The sequence below is a fragment of the Hyla sarda genome, chromosome 1 (genome assembly GCF_029499605.1).
Source record: "Hyla sarda isolate aHylSar1 chromosome 1, aHylSar1.hap1, whole genome shotgun sequence".
Lineage (NCBI taxonomy): Eukaryota > Metazoa > Chordata > Amphibia > Anura > Hylidae > Hyla > Hyla sarda.
Genome location: NC_079189.1, coordinates 115,645,130 through 115,651,808, shown reverse-complemented (window position 1 = coordinate 115,651,808; position 6,679 = coordinate 115,645,130).

Below are 6,679 nucleotides of genomic sequence, written 5' to 3'. Positions count from 1 at the left end.
AATTAAATTAAATAGTATTTTTTTTAATTTTGTTTTTTATTAAAGAAATTTTTCTCAATACAAGAAAAGCAATTCGTTCATTCACTTTAGCACTACAGATGGAAGTAGCACATTGCGCTTTTGAATGTTACATGTAAAACACAGGGTATATCCACGTGTACATTACCATCATGTACATGAATTTACACAGAAAACAAAAATGAGGGAAAAATAAAAATAAAAGAGAAAAGATGGCCGAAGCCAACAGTTAAGAAAAGAGCCACAGAGTAATAAAGCACAGTTATCATAGCGTCTCAATCTGTCATCATTCCATAACTTTGTAAATCCAAAAGGTCATGGTCTACTTAGCGGGAATTACATGTCGATGTGTGGTCATTCAATGAAAATGTTTAAGCTAGAACAGGCTAACGAGTTCAAATGTCCTTACAATATATAGACGAGAACCAGCATTTCCATCTACGTTGGAAAAAATGATACGCCCCAGAGCCCCTCGCTATGATTTTCTCAAAAGAGTAGGTCATGTTAATTTTGTTAAACAAAATATCTAAGCTAGGAATAGTCACTGTTTTCCAGTTGCCCACTATAGTTATTTTTGCTAATATACATACAATACAGTAGAGATCTCTGAGATGGCGAGGAAGTACTTGAAAATTTAAGAATAATAATACCGCTTGCAGTTGCCAGGGAATATGGCTACCCATCAACTCTGTCAACAGTTTTCTACAGGAGGTCCAGAAGGGTCTAATCGCTGGGCATTCCCATAAAATGTGGTATAGGGTACCCCGGGAACCACAATTACGCCAGCAGTTATCTGGTACACCATCATAAATTTTAGCCAACCTATCTGGGTTATAAGACCACCTAAGTAGGGTCTCTAGTCCAGATTCCACATGCGATGAGCATTGAAAGGCTGTATGTAATGTCTTGAAAGCCTGTTTCCACTCTTCGCACGTGAAGGTTAGACCCAAGTCCCTCTCCCACATCCTTAGTGGATATATTTTAGTAAAGGTTTTTGTGTGCATTAGATTTGAATAAATAAGCTTTAACCCCTTAATCGGGGAAGACAGCTGAGTCAGTAAAAGGCTGTCCGCGGCTGTATCTGAGGGTGTCAATCCCTGTAAAAAGTGTTGAATTCTTAGAAATTTGTAAAAGTCATGTTTAGATAAATCATAGTTATCTCGAAAAAGCTGAAATTTCTGCAGAGATGTTGAAGTATATAGATCTCCTACTGTGATGACCTCCCTAGATATCCAATCTCTCAGCTCTATGTATGGGATCGAGGCTTGTAAGAGGGTCATCGGTATCTTTCCCCTGTCTAGAACCCTGGGAGTCTGCGAGTGTGTGACATAGTATACCCAGGCATCATATGAAGCCTTGACCAAAGGATTATTTAGTGGTGGCAGTGGTAGATTCCAAAAGGGTATGTATAATATATCTTTAACAGAGAAGGGGTGTACAAATTAGTTTTCTATTGTTACCCATGGAAGGTCCGTCCGGTTGCGCCGCCAATGCCTTGTCATTGTAACCAAAGTGGCAGTATAATAATGTTTTATATCGGGGGAACTCAAACCACCTGTAAATTTGGTTTTTGATAGAATGGCCCCGGATAGTCTGGGTTTACTCCCTGCCCAAACAAATGATGAGAGGATTCGTTGAGCTGAACGAAAGAAAGAGGGGGGAAGAGAGATAGGAAGAGTGCGGAAAAGATATGGTAGTTTAGGCAGAAGAAACATCTTAAAGTAGCTATTCTACCCACCCAAGATATGTCCGACTTAACAAAGTTATCAGCTTCGTTAGATAAGGAGCGCAGTAGGGGTTCATAGTTTTCTTTGTATAGAGTTTTATGTGGATATGATAACTTAATCCCTAAATATTTGAGATGCGTTGACTGCCAGTCAAACTTATAATGATTTTTGAGCTGGGTTAGCACCGTGTCGCTCAGGTTTATGGGAAGGGCTTGAGTTTTATTTTTGTTTAATTGATAATAAGAGAGCCCACCATAGGAGGTTATGTTGTCCATGACCGCCGGCAGCGACACAGAGGGATTAGTCAACATAAGAATGACGTCATCCGCGTACAACGATAAGACATGAGCCTTTTTCCCTATTGTGATACCCGTAATCGTGTTATCCAACCTGATCGCCTGTGCCAGCGGCTCCATGGACAAGATATTAGATAAGAGGGGACAGAGGGCATCCTTGTCTGGAGCCATTGGTGATAGAGAATGATTCAGAGAGTGAACCGTTCGCAAGTACCCTCGCTGACGGGTCCCATCTGTCCCATCTGTCCCATCTGTTGTAAAACCGAGAAGGCGAACGACTACCGGAGGCGATCGAACGCCTTCTTGGCGTCCAACGCCATCACCAAGGCAGATCCCCCCGTTTGTTCAAGATAGAAAAATATGTTAAGGAGTCTCCTCGTATTATCTGAGGTTTGGCGTCCCGCAATAAATCCAGACTGATCAGAGACTATCAATGATGGTAGGAATAGTGAAATGCGGGAGGCCAAAAGTTTCACAAACATTTTTATGTCCTGATTCAATAGCGATATAGGCCTAAAGTTTTGAGGTACATCAGGCGTTTTCCCCCGGTTTAGGGAGTGTTACTATGGTAGCTAACAAGTTTTCTGCCGGCAATACACCAGAGGCAGCTGCCTCTTGACAAAACGCACGTAAATGGGGGGTTAAAATGTCTTTAAGCTTGTTATAATAAGAGGAAATAAAACCATCAGGTCCCAGTGCTTTTTCAGATGGGAGTGATTGAATTACTTTTAATACCTCCCCACACGAGATCTCCTCATTGAGAGCCTTCAATTGATCGGCAGTCAGGCAAGGCAGACCAAGGCGAGCAAGATAAGTATTAGTAAGGTAATTAATGTCTGTGGGGGAGGTTATGGTATCTTTCAAATTATATAGTTGAGAATAAAAGACTTTAAAGCCGTTAGCAATGTCTTCAGAGGTATACAATTTTCGTTTGGTGAGGGGATGTAACAAATAAGGAATACAGGATTTTTGCTGGCATTTTTTCAATCGGTTGGCCAAAAGTTTGCCTGCCTTGTTATTTTGGGAATAGTATTTAGTTTGTAATTTCCTATAGTATTTTTCATAAGTCGATAACATAAGGCATTGTAAATCTCTCCTAAGCTCTACTACCTTTGAAGCTGCTTCATTAGAAGGATTAACCCTATTAGTTGTTTCTGCAATCTGCAATGAAGTCAGAACATCATCAATCTGCTTTTCCCTTTCCTTCTTTAGTATGGCTCCATATTTGATATAACTGCCTCTGAAAACTGCCTTATGGCAGTTCCATAAGATGATAGGGTTAGACACTGATCTTTCGTTGATCCTAAAGTATTCACCAATATCTCTTCTAAGATAGTCAGCGTACACAGGGTGGGACCACAAAAAAGGGTTGCTCTTCCATGAGTAGGCAGGCTTGGATGATGCATTGTCTGACTGTTAGGTCACCGCCGCGTGATCCGACCATTTAATCTAGTCTATCTTAGATTGCTCTGATTTACACAAGAGTGATCTATCTAAGAGGAACATGTCTATTCGGGTAAATATGTTATGGACACCAGAGTGAAAGGTGTAATCTTTTTCTGAGTCATGTTGTATCCTCCATACATCGTACAGATCCTCTTCCTGTAAGATAGAAGAAAGGCTAGCAGAAGGAAAGCGAGAAAGAGAGGTACTATCAAGGACAGGGTCAGAGATCATGTTAAAATCTCTGCACACTATCAGGGAACCCCAGACTGATCCACGAATCTTACCAAGCAAACGTTTTAGAAATCTGATTTGACCCTTATTGGGGGCATACACTGATATCAATGTTAGATGGGTGGCATTGATAGTACACTGGAGAATGACATACCTTCCATTTTTGTCTGAGATACAGTCTTGTAAGGAAAAGGCGACAGTATTTTTTGATAGCGATGGCGACCCCTATGGACTTCCTGCTGTAATGGGGATGAAAAATATGTGAGAAAGCAGAATGTTTCAAACGCTCAGCATCTTTGGATAGTAGGTGAGTCTCTTGTGTGCAGAGAATGTCGCACTTCAAGGACTGAGCCTCCCTCCACAGATGGGACCTTCTATGTGGGGCATTCAAACCATTTACATTAAGGCTAGCAATTGTTATGGCCATTTATGAACCATGTGAGATGCTATAAAAAATAGTTGCAATACATATATCAATGGGGGACAGAACGCACCTCCCAGCCAGCATGCGTCTGTCTGGATGTTGTAGACCATGTACCAAAGACCCGTACATTTTTTGGCTCTAGAAAAAAAGTTAAACAGCACACAAACCAGTACAGTTGTCAGTAACCATAACAGAACCAATAGTGAAAATGGTGTCATGTCTCCAGAGGAGACAACCAAGGTTGGCCGGGGGTCAGAGTCCACTCTGATACCAGAGACTCTGAACACGCAGTCAGAACCTGCCACAGAAATATGAGCAAATGATGTCACCAGATTAGCGATCACGCTGTCGACCAGTCTTTATTCCTCCTAGACGGGTGAGTAAGTGGCCACGGCCCAGACGGTGGAATTTAGTAGAGTAATTCCTTCTTCCAAAGATTTAACCACATGTGTAGAGTCATCCTTTCTGACAAGCAGACGAACAGGAAAGCCCCATTGATATGCAATATTTGCTGACCGCAAAGCAGTAGTAATGGGAAGCAAGTTTCGACGGGCTTGTAAGGTTGCGGCTGAAAGATCTGCGTATACTGAAACATGGTGGTAAGGAGCCTGTAGGCCATCATTACATCTGGCAAATTCTAGTAATTTCTCGTTGGTTGTGAAAAAAATGTATACTGGCCAATACATCCCTTGGAACCGAGTCGTCCAGATGTTTAGGTTTTGGGACCCTATGGGCCCTATCTATTTCCAACTCTTGTGGGCTGCAGGACGGAAGAACAGCTTTTAATAAATCTTTGACATAAACAGGTATTTCAGAGGGAGATACAGTTTCAGGTTTACCTCTCAGTTTAACATTGTTCCTCCTACTCCTATCTTCCAAATCTGCAACTTTTGCTTTTAAGTAGGAGATTTCGGTTTCCATAGCATTATGGGAGTCAATTAGATCATTGTGTGAGTCTGCAAACTCACCAAACTTATTTTCAATGTTGTCAATACGGCCTCCCATATCATGAATGGAGGTCCGTAAGGGGCTAACTATTCTTTGCATGTCCTGTAAGAAGGTACTACGCAGCATAATCAGCATCTCCTTCATTGCTGTGTCTGTGAGAGACTGATCGTTCACTGTAATGGTGGCCAGGGGGTCAGTTCCTTCATCTAGCTCTGCAGTGTCCTTTTCCCAGCAGTCTGTCCTGTTACCCGCTGGTATTGTGGAAATGTGTGCTTTATGTCTAACTGGGCTGGTGGAGGGGGAGTCAGCAAGATGGTCCAGAACCAGCCCCAAGTGAGGAACAGGCGCTGCGTGGTCTCAAAGATCCCCCTGCCTCCTCACTCCCTGTGGCAGAGGGATCGATCGTTCCGAACTGTACCTTAACCACTGCTGCAGGCAAGTGGAGCCCGGAGTCCGATTTAGACCTGCGGCGGGCAGTCGCATGCGAAGAGGCGCTTCCTCCATCTCTCAGGGAGTTGTTACCTCGCGGCCGAGTGCTGTGCGCGCGGTCAGCGCCATTTTGTATCGGGGCCTTGCGCGGCTGGAAACCGAATCGTGCCAGAGAGCCACGGCGAACCCGCTTCTTTCTGCATCTAGGCATGCTCGGGTTTTTGGAGAGCAGGTCAGAGGAGGAATCCGTGCTGTTTGCAGGGTGACTTGCAGTAATTTCGTCGCTTCTAGAGGAGTCTGTAGCAGAGCTCCTCTAAAGCGCATCCATCCGCTCTGGCAGCCAGGCCACGCCCTCTAAATGAAATAGTATTAAATATGTGTGATACATATGTATAGTGCTGTGGTTAGGAAGTGTGGGTAAATAAATGAAAATAATGATAGTAAAGATAGAAATTAAAATAATAATGATGATGAATGAAGGTATCAAGAATAAAAATAAAGATAATAATGCTGAAAATGAATAAATAAAAGTGATGTGAATTCAAGTAGAGGAAAGAGACATGGTCGCACATCCACATTTTGTTTTTTGATCTACTTGCTTCTCAGCATAAATTCAAAAACAGTTTGTTAGTATACATTTTGATCAAAAAGTTCAAGCCCACTCGTCACGTCAAGGCCACCTATTAAGAATGGGTCCCTAATGTCCCTAGCATAAAATGGCACAGCACTGGGTGGCGACCACCACCGCCGCAACACCAGTGCCCACAGGGGGAACGACCCACTGGCATAGAAATAATATTAATGATGATAGAAGTAAATTAAAAAAAAATATATATAAATATATATATATATATATATATATATATATATATATATATATATATATACACACATACATATAATAATAATAAAAATAAAATAATAAAAAATATAAAATAAAAAAAACTAAATAAAATTAAAAATAAATGAAAATACAAATAAATAAAAATAAAAATGAAATTAATATGGTGTCATATTGACTGTAACAATGATAATACAACTAACAATATGAAAATTGCGAATAGATATGGAAATCGCTATATATAAGAATTAGTTAGATGAACATAGATATGATCAATGAAAAGCTTGAGTGGGATCAGCCACAGGATCCATCATTGCGT